The 12,964-nt window shown below is 52.3% G+C and overlaps 1 protein-coding gene across 4 annotated transcripts in view; it reads right to left on the bottom strand.

The window, feature by feature from the left end:
- Positions 1-12,964, bottom strand: part of LINGO1 (leucine rich repeat and Ig domain containing 1) — a 154,881-nt gene that overhangs the window by 119,928 nt on the left and 21,989 nt on the right. The window contains exon 1 of one of the 4 annotated variants that reach the window (XM_032700317.1): positions 7,615-7,851. The exons of 2 other annotated variants lie outside the window; for them this stretch is intronic. The gene's annotated coding sequence lies outside the window, so the exon portion shown is untranslated. Of the gene's footprint in view, positions 1-7,614; positions 7,852-12,964 lie in introns of those variants that run through there. One more of the 4 variants, XM_032700315.1, reaches the window with a different exon arrangement.

The following is a 12,964-nucleotide window of genomic DNA, read 5'->3' as shown; positions in this document are numbered from 1 at the left end:
TGTAGTGTGTGATTAAAATCCTGTCTGCTGGGGACACGAAGGACATTGAGCTCGTGCCAGGAGGAGTGGAGCCCGTGGGCTCTCCCACCACCAGCAGCGGCAAGGCAAACACCTCCCTGGGGAAAAAGAGACTGACCACTGGAAGAAATCTTCCCTACGGTTACCAAAAAAGCCCTGATGGAGACCAAGCCTCACGTGCCAGCCTTACAATGCTGTCCTGTCTGCCTCCTGGCTGGCAGCAATGAGCAACGACCCAGGGAACCTCCCGGTTAGCCCAGAGCAGCCACCAGCTATGCACAGAGGAAAGCCAGCCAAAAACCCAAGGGTGCACATTCCATGGCTCAGTATCACCTCATTTGAAAGCGTTATATTATCCTGAACTTTAATAAAAGCCATGTAAAGAAAAATAATAATAATAGCTGTTCAAATGGGAAACGGGATGCCATTTCTCTGCTCACCTCTGCAGTGGCCTCTTGCTGACCTCCAAGCTGAAGCCATACTTTAAAAATATTCACCATAAAAACCATAGGAACTGCAAAGCACAGGTAACAGAATGCGTTTGCAATCCAACTGGGAAGGCCAAGGCAGGTAGAAACAGAAAGTGAGGAAGAAGGGGACTGGGCACATGCTGGATGCTCACATCCCCAGAGGCTCCCCTGCCCCAGTCTGGGGCCACCACTTCTGGACCTGAGCAATGTGGCATCCCTGGAGCACACAGGGCACCAACAGGGACCTCCCAAGCCCACAAAGGAAAAGGATGGGAGCTTTTACACACGGCATGAGATTTTCCACCCTGACCTGCTCACAACATGCACCTGGAGGGTTTGCTGCCAGGCTGGACCCAAGCACAAAGAGATGGCTGCAGGGGAGGCGTTCTCAGCCACCGTCCCCAGGCCACCACTGCTGTTCTGGAGCCACCACCACAGCTCCATCCCCGCGCATCCACAGCCACCACTGCAGCGTGGGCAGGGATGGGAGACGCACTGCGGGCGGGCAGCCATGGGAGCTGGCGCCTCATCCTCCCTACCCAGCTCCGTCCCAAGCAAGACAGTGGAATTAAGCACAAGTTATAATTAAGACTGGATGTTTGAAGAGAAACATAATCTCCGTTCCGTGGGATTCGCCGGCACAACAGTAATTAACGTCTCATTAACATTCGCCTAATTAAGCAGTTTATGAAAGTGGATAGATTTGCATACTGCTCCACTTCAGCTTCTGTGCATCCAGCTACATCCAGGCACCAGAGTTAACCCTTCCAGGGCATTCCCAACCAAATTCCCAACACTGCAAGACTTCCCAGCCTCTCCCTGTGAGGACATGAGCTGCTGTGGCTGCACATCTCACTGCACAGTGCTACCCAACACTGGGTAAAAAACATCTTGCCATCGCCTCCCTGCTAGCCAAACATCTCCTCTCCATTACCTCTTTTCCAGAGAAACCCACCCTAAGCCTTTCCAACTTTTTCCATTGGTTTTCTGTTTTTAAAACCCTCAGCTGGTTTCAATGCTTTCCCTCAGATTCTCAACACATTCATCAGGAGGCAAAAAAAGATCTGTAAGAGTTTCTGAAGATGGGGAGAAATGTCTTCTAAAACATTTTGAGCTATACTCGCTCCCAAATGTTCTTCAATGTTTAAAAACAACGACTTCAAGATTAAAGAGATGCTCCAAATTCTGAACACCAGTTTAAAAGCAGGATGCAACAGGATGTCTCAGCAGCTTCCAAAAGGGTTTTGCCATAGGGACTATGTTCCCTCTCTTTTAGAGTCTTCCCCTTGTTGGAAGGAAAGGCAAACCAGCAAACACAGTGACAGCATTCAGCTGATGTCCTGTCCTTCTTGGGGGCAGCAGGACAACATTCCCAGATGGATCCTGGAGCAGCCCATCAAATAAGATGCATCACACATGCAACCCCTTCACGGTAAGTCACTTGAAGTGCTGGACATAACATTTTCTGCTGCTAATACCGGCTTTCTCTTCTGGTGTTGGATTAGTAAAGCTGCTGCATCCATCACACACTTAAAAAGACCACGTGCAAACCTGCCTCCCCCCAGAGCATCTCCTGAGGGGGAAAAATGAGCTCTCTAGTTAGTGGTTAGCTTCGAGATGAGATGCAACTTTGCAGCAAATACAGTGGGAGAGAAAAATTCATGACACAGCCTTTCATTGAAAATCAATAAAGCCCAGACCTGCCTGTGATGTACGCACTCAATTTTTTCCCTGCTTGGCTCGCTGCGTCTTCACCACCAGCCCTCTTGGATCAGACCAGGTCCTTGCTGGAGGACACAGTGTCCCTGCCCACCTCTACAGGCTGGGTCGTGGTCCTGATGCCACCAGAGCCATGTCAGCGTGGGGTCGTCACCTCTCTGAGCCTGGCAGTCCCATGCCCTGGCTGCAGCAAGCCATGCTCCTGTATCTGTGATCCAGTCCCACAGCATCCCTCCCCACAGCGTGGCCAGGAGCAGAAGCCCAGCCATGTTCTGTGGCAAGGGCCATTCCAAAGTTTCCTTCCATCTCACAACAGGTTCCTACAGCTACAGCAAAGTGCTGCGCCAGGGCAGTGCTCCAGATTTGCAATTGGAACATCTCTGTCTTGGAAGAACATCTTAATTTTCCCCTGTCCCCAGCAGCCAAGAAACCTTCCTGGAAGTGGTGATAACCTGAGCCATCCTCCTGAGCCAAGCTGGGACATCCTCCAGCCCCACCTGAGCCCTACCCACAGGATCCCCATCATTCATTCTGTCCTGTCCCCTCTTCCTCTCTGAGGGAGGCTTTGAGAGCCCTGTGAGGCACACAAAAACCCTGCAGATTTAGGTGTTAAACTCTGCCTTTAACCATTTTTCTTCCTCCCCAAATCTCCCTGACGATGCAGAAAGCACTCTCAGAAAGAGGAGGGTCATGCCGTCCCTGAGCTTTGCCCACCCCCAGCTAATGGGAGACCCCAAAATTCTGGGGAGATGGAGAAGAGGCTGCTCCCTCCTGATGCTGGAGTTGCATCTTAGGGCATGTCTCCTTCCTCCAAATCCACACTTGAGCCAGGAGGCCAGCTGAGGGATGCAGGCAGGAGGCAGACAGGGGAGATGCAGCACAGCATCCCCTCCCACTCTGTCCTCCCTCCAGCTCTGCCTCTCCCCTTGCACGGATCCCACACTGCCGCCCTCACCCCGAGCCACCACTGGACAGAGGCAAAGAGCCCAGGCGCAAGAGAAAGGAGCTGATGCCAACCCAGCCCCGTGGCTTCCTTTGACATGGGGTGGCTATGCCTGGCTGTGAGCAGAGCAGCTGAGGGGGTGCTTGGGGAGAGGTGGGTGCCCCGCTGTGCTGGGGGCTCGTGCCAGGCTCTGCAGCACAGCCTGACCTACTTTCTCCAGCAGCACAGTCACACCAGCCGCAGCGGCAGCACAGGGCTTCTTCTCTCCTCTACCACATACAGACGCCTTCTTACAAACAGGCAGTGGGATCGTGGCAGGGTCCGTTCTGTACCACCATCTCACAGCACTGGCTGTCCTCTCCCTCACCTCCAGCCAATCGTGCTGCCTTTGAATGGGTGCCCTCCTTTCACTACCCTTCCCTGAAAAATTCACGGCACATCTCAGCCAAGGGGAGGATTTATTGATTGTCTTATCTGTGTCTAATCCCAGCCGGAGCGCCGCGATAAACGAAGATGGCTAAATAAAATGCCTTCCTGCAAGGTCTCTGTGTCAAAAGCATCTCGTTGCTAGCAGGGTGCAAAGTGGGGAGCAGCCCCCCAGACCCACCCATGCACGGAAGAGAGTAGCCCACAGTGGCAAAGGCCATGAAAGAAAGAGTAATGTGCTGTGCTGTGAACACCCATCTGAAGCTGAGGGCAGGGGTGGGGGACAAACCAAACCCCAACCACTCCATCTAAATCAATGGTAAGGAGTTTAAACGCTGTTTCACTGCAGTTCAGGGAGCCCTAATTCCAGGCATGACCTGAATCTCTTTAAAAAGAGAAGGGAGGGGAGGAAGGCAGGCAAGGAGGGGAGGAAAGCCAGAAATGCCAGGGATGCTAATTTGTCCCTGTTTCCTCTCTGTAGAACAGCATCTGGGACAAAAAGCGCCTGCTAAAGAGAAGGGACCCCCACAGAGCAGAGATCCAGAGGCACATGCTGGCAGCAATCCCTGTTACCCAGCCTGAACTGGAAATGCTCGATGCAGGAGTGGGCAGGATGACAGATGCTGCTGTCTTTGCAGGAAGAACCTGGGGTGCAACAGGCCCCCTCCTTGGCACCAACAAGCCGGCCCACCCCAACACGAGGAGGGAGCAGGGGAGCTCAGCCCAGACGCAGCGTGGCCATATCCAGGTCAGCTGGTGAGCCTGCTAGAAAGCACGGGCTCGAGCTATTAAAAGCACAAGCAAGATGCTGGGAGTATCCTAGAGCGGCAAGGAAGAGGCTGGGATGGCCCTGCCCTCTCAGTGAGCAGTGCCAAGGTGGCGATGGGCTGCACAGGATCACAGTGGCCACACGGGACTGTGAGCAAGCACCCTTCTCCCTGGGATTTCTAAAGTAATGATCCATGAGACAGCACTGACTAAGAGTTACTGCTGGTTTTCCAAAGGGAGATGGGGTGTGGAGGAAGGGGGACTGAGATTGCCAAGGCAGGGCTGGCAGCTGGAGAGAGGCAGTTTGGCACTTGCAGCCCTGACCAAGGAGGTGGAGGAGGAACCACCATCTCCTGCACCCTGCTGGTCTGTGGTACCAAGTGGCAGTGCTCCTTCAGCAGGGGAGCACCACCCAGGGACCTTACTCTGTGTGGAAGTAGACATCCTGGGTGCACTGGAATGGGGACAAGCCCACTGGCCTGACAATCCTGTCATCTCCGTCAGTCTTTTTCCATACGACGCACATGCACATGGCCAAGAGCCTTTCCCCCAGCTCTCAGCACAGCCCCAAATTCACTACAGCCAATGCAGAGAGGCAGGGTTACACCGGGCTTTGATCCCAAGCTGTTCCCACCCTGCTGCCCTCCTGCCAACCTGTGTCATGACGTGCCCCCATTCTCCCAAGGAGAACCAGACATTGGGTGATGGGGGGCAAAAGGCTGGGATGCCTGTTCCCCACTCCCCACCCCGTGCCCCCTGACGGGACCTGTGCGGGCGGCAGTCACTGCAGCCCTCCCCCCTCAGCCACGATTTCGGTAGAGCCTGGCAGGGTGCACAGGGAGCTGTCAGGGCACTTCGTGACTCATACAGTCACTTCTCCCTTCAAGCCAAAAAAAGAAAATAAATTTTTTTTAAAAAAAAAGAGGGAACCCGGCAAACATTTGAAAAACTGGAGATAAACAGAGGAAAGAGGATAGGGAGGCAGCTAATGAGGTCCCTGGCCCCAGTGTGAGGCGTAAGGAGAGCACAGATGCTTCTTGGCCGGCAGCGATCCCACCCGTCAGACACAAGAAGCACACAAGGGACAGCACTGCCCGGCAAAGCCCCGGCACTCCCGGCGGGGACCTGCGAGGAAGCTGCTGGGGGCCGTCCCCAGCGCGGCAGAGCAGCCAGCCTTGTGGCCAGGACTCCCGGCAGCCCTTAGGCAGCGTCTGTACAGCCACGGTAGCACAGGGATGGCAGGATACCCTGGCTCCGTGGAAATCTTACTGAGCTGCAATGAGCAGACTGGGATCTTTCCCAGATTTAGTTTTCTCCCCCTGCTCTCTGAAACACCCATGAACTTAGAAATGCTCATCTGCGAGGAAGCCAGAACCACCAGCCTGATGCCATGCAGCCCCCCCAGTTTTCCCATGGCTTAGCCACCCCCTGCCCTAAGGACTGAAAAAGGAAAAAAAGCCAAAAAACCCTTGATTCTTTTAGTTAAAACCAAATGTGTCACCTCAGTAACAAATTGGCCTGCCTGCCTGGCAGAAATAGCTCTGTTAAAATATATATCCATGTTACTCTTTTTGAGTTGCCTTTCCCAAATGAGTTCAAGAATGGGGAGGTTTTAAAGTCCCTGTGGACAGCGAGTCTTTCTGCTCCCTTCCCTGCACCCAGCAAGGTAATTATCTGCCAGGAGCCAGGCTGTGCCATGGCTAGTTACACCGCTAATTAGCAGAAACCCCCTGGGTTTATCCCCATCCCTCTCTGCCTTCCTCCTCCCCCTCCTCCTCCTCGCCCCGGGGCACACAGCAGAGCATCTTGTGTTTAGCACCACAGCTAGGAGAGCTTTGTTCTCCTCCCTTGGGGGCCAGAGGTGCAAAGGTAGCCCTGCCCACCCAAGGGATAAGGGACAGAAGGACCCCAGAAACTTATCCATTGCCAAGAGGACACTCCTTGCTGCGAGGCTACCAGGTGGATGAGGACACAGTGGGGTGCACTACTTCTGCTGGTACCAAGAGACTTACAAAGTGCATAATTTAGAGTCTGCTTCGGCATCTTCTGGAAGGACGCCTAGGAAGCAGAGGCTTCCCAAGAAGTCTTCTCTTCCCAAAATGAAAGGAAAAAAGCTCTGAGCTTGGAGACATTTAGCTCTCCACGCCTGGACTTCTCTACTTTTTCCTCCTCACGAGTTTCCCAGTCTCCTCGCTGCCAGCTGCTGCCACCAGGCAAGAGTCACATTTAAATAAGCCACCAGCTTTGTTAGAGCAGAAGGGTGCAGTGCAAGATGCCCAGTGCCAGGGTGACCGTGTGCTGAGCAGCACGGGAGGCAGCACAGCGGAGTGCTGGGGCGATGCCCCTCTGGCACGTGACACGCCGGGAGGAGCATCCCCCGGTGCCTGGCCCAGTGAGATGGGAGGGAGCCATCAGAACCCAGATACCCTGCAAGGATGGCTTCAGGCTGCCAGGATGTCATGCCAGCATCCTCCTCTCCAGCAGCTCTCAATGCAGATGGGCACGTTCCCCATCCTTGTATCGCAGAGCACAGACCGACTCAGTAATCAGAGGAATGCGGAAGGCAGCTCAGGCTCTCCAGATTTATGCTCATTCCTTCCTGATGCTCCAGTGCAAGACCTCCAAGGGCCCATGTCACCAGGAGCAGAGACCTTGGATCTCGAGGGAGCAGCAACAGCAAGAGCCGGGGCTACTTTCAGCATGTAAGCTGGGCACCCAGCACCGAAACCTCCCAACCTTCACAGCCCGAAGCTACTTATCCAAAGCTATACCAGGACTCAGAAATGAACACCGGATCATCATTCCAGAGGATCTAAGATTTTGCTGGACTGTACACATAGGCTGTCCTCCACAGGTTCCCCTCTTGGGCTGGATATCTCACCCTGCCCCAGGGAGCCCAGGGTAGGGCTGAAATAGCCTTCAGCCATCCAGCACAAGCTCAGGGCTTGCATGTTCCCAGCATCAATCCCTGTTCACTGCCTGCTTTTTTCAGCTTCCCCAGGAGCTGCAGAAGGGGATGAAGCTGGTCCTGCGTTCCAGGGCTGCCCCAGAGAAAGAAATCAGTGGGGCACCTCCTGCTATTAATGGGCAGGATCCCAGGCAGCCCCTGGAAACACTGAAGGTAGGATGAGCACATTCCCATCACCATAAGGAAGACAGATCTATCCCCCCACTAACCCCCATCTTACTGCATGGCTCTGGGGACCCCAAAGGTTGGGAGCTCCTCAGAGGCTGCACCACCCCAGATGGACAGGAGGAACAGGGACTCACCCGGGCACCATTCCTGGGTAACTCAAGCTCCTCTTCCCATTCCCCCCACTCAACCAAGAGCGAGATCAGCCTGCAAGCAGCCGCAAGGCAAGTCAGCACCACGAGGCTCCACGCTCACCTGTGCTCTGCCCCTCCAGAGAGCGGCTTGGAGCTGCTCAGCCTTTGCAACAAACTCCCTTCTGCAGCACGACATCAGCCTTTGGGTGCTGCCTGCCCCTTCCACGCGCTGGCTGCTCTGCCTGCCTTGGGGATTTTTTTCCTTCTTCCCCCCCACCCCCCACCCTGGAGCGTTTTGAACGTGCAGATGCCCCAGCTTCTTAAAATTCAGCCTGGGGGCGTGGGAAGTGTTTTGGAACATGCCCAAGCTGTCTGCTCCGTGCGTGCGCGCTGCTAAAAACGATCCACCTACTGCCCCCATCTCCTGCACCACTTGTCAGTGCCGCCGTGCCTTTCCAAAGATAAGCAAGCTTACACACGCAGCCAGGGAGCAAAGCCCCGGGAGCAATCCCATTGGGGCGGGGGGGGGGGGGGGAATTTCTTGGCTCAAGCACCAAGTAAACTTTTCATGTAGCAGCTGAGAAGGAGCAGGCTGCCAGGTTGGATGGGGCCCTGAGCAACCAAGTCTAGTGGAAGGTGTCCCTGTCCATGGTAGGGCGAGTGAAAAGAGATGATCTTTAAGGTCCTTCCAACACAAACCATTCCATGTTTCTGTGAGGGACAGCCCTGAGAACAATGCCCTTGAGCCAGCGCTGCCTCCATTACCTCTGCATTACAGCAAGGATGGAGCATCACTGCTGTCCCAGGGAGAAAATATGAATAAAACCAATTCACTTGCTATCAAAGGATGCAGCAGCAGGACTGAAGGTGAACACAGCCCCCTTCATTATAATGGGGGTGTCATAGTGATGGGCTGAGCTATGAACACGTATTTAGGGTAACCAGCTCGGCAGCCTGCCCAACAGCTGAGCATCCATGTGGTAGCACAGTCCAAGGGAGCATAGTAACACATCTCCTCCCAAGCAATTCCCAAGGGCTGCACCAACAAATAATCGAGCTACAGAGATTTGACAAATTAACCTGTAAAACACTGCTGGCAAAGCCCAGCTTGTCTAAGACACTGGCAGGCAGTTCTCAGTGGGGCACCCAACCAAGGTAACAGACCAACACACACCAGTTCAAAATCTGGCTCCAGCAGCAATGTTTAAAAAAAAAAAAGTGTATAAACCACTGAGATTGAGATTTGGTCAGGAGAGATGGGCTAAGCCCTCCTGCCACATGCATGGTGTACAATGAAGGCTCCAGGTCCCCGGGGGACAAGGACAGCAGGGCCAGCTCCAGCCCAACAGCCTGGCTCTGGATTCAAACACAAGCTGCTCAGAATTAGTGACAAGGTTGCTTTTCCTTTTGCTTTTAAATCCCTCTGGCAATCTGGCCTTCAAGTGCTCATCAATCCATTCAGGACCATCTTCCCCCCTCCCCTCCCCACCACATCACTTCTCTGCAAATTTGAGTGAAATTGATATTTTCCTATCAGAAACATGAAATTTCAAACACACAGAACATTAGATTTGAAAGCTGCCTTTTTTTGGGAAGGTGCCTGTCTCTTTGTTCACAAAAGGACTCATTTTTCCTGGAAAAGGGCCCAGATTTTGAGTGAAAGATCAATAACATGCAGAAAACTGGTGCTTTTATTTAATTTTGCCATGATACCAGAAAGAAAAGAAGGAATTCAAGGCCGAGACTGAATGACTTCAAAATATTTTGCATTTGTTTACCCCAGTGCGATGCTGGAGCATCTATTCAGAGGAGCTCAATGGGAAGGATACAGTCTTTGGGGCTCCCTTAGAGCATCCCTTTTTCACCTGCTGGTATCCCACTGGGGACAGCATCCCTGGCACCACTCCAGCCCAAACCCAATCCTTTTTAGGAGGAATCATTAGGGATTTAATTCTGCGTCCTTTGCCCTGCCTTGTCCAAGGAGCTCCCTCACCGAAATGTTCAAGGATGACCCTCTGCCCACAGTAATTATGGGGAGGAGTGAATCAAACTTTTATTGCAATTACATCCTGGATGGGGGGAATAAAGGGGAAAAAAAAAAAATCCACCATGAAGACACAGCATTCAAGATGCATGCAACAGTCATGACATGCTGCATCCTCCCCGATCCATATGGGGGAAAACTAACACTTTGGCAAATTTATGAAGATGTGTGAAAGTGATTACATTCCTGAAAATATCTCAAGTGGAACGGCCTACCTGGCATATTTTGTTAGTCATGAAACACGCTCCTTCCACCGACTGCAGTTTGTGGCTTCCCATCTGCTTAAATACTTTAAATACTGAAACTTTCTTCTTTTTTTTCCCCAAGCTGAAATAGCATGCCAGCAGCATAGTGCTGACTCAGGGGCACGGGACGAGGACATGCTCCCCACTAGCAAAGGGACACAGAGGATGCCACACCAAAGGGCAAGAGAGCACAGGATTCACCATGTGGGTGAAAAGTCCCACCCCCGGCTAAGAAATGCAAGAGGTCAGCCTGTGTTCATTAATTAACTGAACTAACTGAATTAGTGTCCAGCAAGGGAGCACCAAGTGCAAACCAAAAGAATATTATTTTGGGTCAAGCGTGGACACGAAAAGGAAAAGGTTAGTGGAAAGAAACAGCTCTGGTTGGCCATTTTCATTTGATTTGGCCAGGAATAAAAGGCAACAATTGTAAAGTTTACAAGTCACCACTGCCAAGCCCAGATTTTAGCAAGGTGGGATTATGGGCACTTGTTCCAGGGCAGTCACCACCCTGATCCTGGCAATTCCTGCATTTGTGGGGAAGGATGCCCCTTTTGTCCTGGGGGAGCTGGGGAGAAGGCTCCAAGGCACCAGGGCTCACTAAACGTGGAGATACCATTAGCACCCTTCCAGGGGGACCCAGGGCTGCTTCCCCCCTGCCCTCTCCTGCTTTTAAGTTAATTTTAAAGCCCTGGCTGGAGTTTCTCCAGCTGCAGTGACTGTGAGAGGGGTGGGCATGCAGAGGGATGCAGCCAGAGCTCAGCACTGGCAGTAGGTGCAAAGAAAACCCGGCTAAGACTCACAAACTCAAAGGAGATGGCCAAGGGGGAGCCACAGCAGCAGAGAAACATCCCCCCCAAAACAGGTATGTGCAAGCCCATTCCCACCAGGGAGGTGCCCTTAGATGTGCTTGAGGAAAGTGAGGCACCGGCACAGGTTGCCCAGAGAAGCTATGGATGCCCTATCCCTGGAAGTGTTCAAGCCAGGCTGGATGGAGCTCTGAGCATCCTGGTCTCGTGGAAGGTGTCCCTGCCCAAAGCAGGGGGTTGGGACTGGATGAGCTCTGAGGTCCCTTCCAACCCAGATTATTCTGTAGTTCTGTGATCACGATCTAGGATCGTAGCACCCCGTACCCTGAGAAAACTCGGGATATCAGCACCACCCAAAGATTTACCCACAGAGGGACTGTTTTGAGCCATTGAAGCAGTTATCTACTGGCTGCATGAGGAAATGGCAGTTGCATCCCTCGAAGCACCAGCGTGCAGTACTCACAGCACAACCACAGTGCAATTACTCTTTGCCTGATTATGGAGGACGATCAAAGTACAGGGAGCATCTCGGCCGAATGCCTCCTCCCCAGGGCGCGTGGGCTGTGCTGCAGAAACCCCAGCTATAGATACACATAAAGCGGAGCAGAGACCAGTGGAACATGATGAACGTTTTCCCAAATGGCAGTGCAAAGCTGAATATTAGGTGATGTATGGCAGATTTCCTCTGAGTGAAAATCTCTCCTACCGTGGTGGTGGGTTTTCACAGCTCATTTGGCTTTTCATTTGCTGAACGGCTTTGTGCTGTTTTCCCTTGCAGGACGAGGCCTCATCATTTGTGTTTTCTAACAGTTTTTTTTTTCTTCCTCCTAGGAGAAAACCATCTCTCCTTCTGCTCTCCATGAGCCTAATTCCAATCTCCAGCTGGTGTACAAGAGTTTTGGAGTTACTCTCACTTCTCAGGGGGATAAATCACCTTGGAGGGCAGGGGCTTTTGTTCAAGGCCCAATACCTGGAGGAGGTTTCCCCTTCCAAATGCAGACAGTTCCTGAGAGAAATAATCTCACTGGAAATAATCCAGTGCAAAGAGGGTCTATTCCATCTTTTTAGAGGCTCTTTCTTACTGATAATTGATGAGTTCAGAGCTACCAATATCCATTATAGGTTTTATTTTATTTCTTGTTAGAAAATAAAAAGGCACTGCCTCAGAAGAGTAAAACCAGCCACAGAGACTGGAGACTGACAAGAGCTGCCTAGCAGACAGTGAGTGAAAATGCTCTGACAAGATGAAATGTTTTTTATTTCATTGAAATCACTCCCTTTCCGAATGACTAATATGCAGCTATCGCACCATGGATATTTCCAGAGTGATGAGATGTTTTTAAAATATCTCACTGTGCCTCAAAATATCTCACTCTGGCTCAATAGATCATCCAAAACACCACCCACAGAAATCATAAATAAATAGATACTACAGTGCTGTAAAAGAGCAGACTGGCCAGGGTCAGGGCAGCATCCTTCATCGGCGAGTCAACGAGGCCACTGAACCCCTCCCCCTGGCACGTGGCTCCTGCAGCCAGGTTTTTTGGAGATGGAGACACCAAGTCCTTGTAACTGGAGCTGGACACCTCCTACTCTCCCACACCTTTGCAAAGCCATCCTGTACAGCTCCTTGATAACACAGATCTCTTCTTGAATGAGCAAATTGGATATAAGAGGTACAGTGGACTCCATGGTACGAGCAGCCACCTGCACTCACCAGCACAGTGGCCACCAAGAAGACCCACGGGGCACCCCTGGAAATCCACGTACCCCCTTGGGCACTACGCAACTGCTTCAAACCTCAAGTAGCAGCAACGAGAAACATTCCATCCTACTTCCTTCCCCTAAACACATCGCTCCCTATTGGCAAGCCAAGAGGGTGGGGAAAGGGACACCCACACCCCACGAACAGCTGGCGCTGGGTGATGTGTCAGCGGGGGCACATCACCTCACCCTGGCTGGCAGCACCCACTGCAGAGCCACGAAGCTCCTGCTCTCGAGACAAAGTCCCCAAGGGATTTCTATGGAATGGTTGCAACACTGCCCCCCAGGCAGCTGGTTTTTCACACATTTCGAGGCACTTGCTCCAGGCTCAAAGAGAAAAACAAGCAGAAAAATGGCAAAAAGAAATCACAGAGCACAGCTGACTTGTCTTGCATGTGCTCCAACCACTCTGTGTGGGGAGAGGGCTCATGCCAGAGACTCATGCAGTTCTCCTCCCTGCAGGGAAGAGACCAGAGTCCCATCTCAGGTTT

This window comes from Chiroxiphia lanceolata, chromosome 12, assembly GCF_009829145.1.
Source record: "Chiroxiphia lanceolata isolate bChiLan1 chromosome 12, bChiLan1.pri, whole genome shotgun sequence".
NCBI classification, from domain to species: Eukaryota; Metazoa; Chordata; class Aves; order Passeriformes; family Pipridae; genus Chiroxiphia; species Chiroxiphia lanceolata.
The sequence above is the reverse complement of the archived record's forward strand: the minus strand, read 5'-3'. Positions and strand labels throughout refer to the sequence as shown.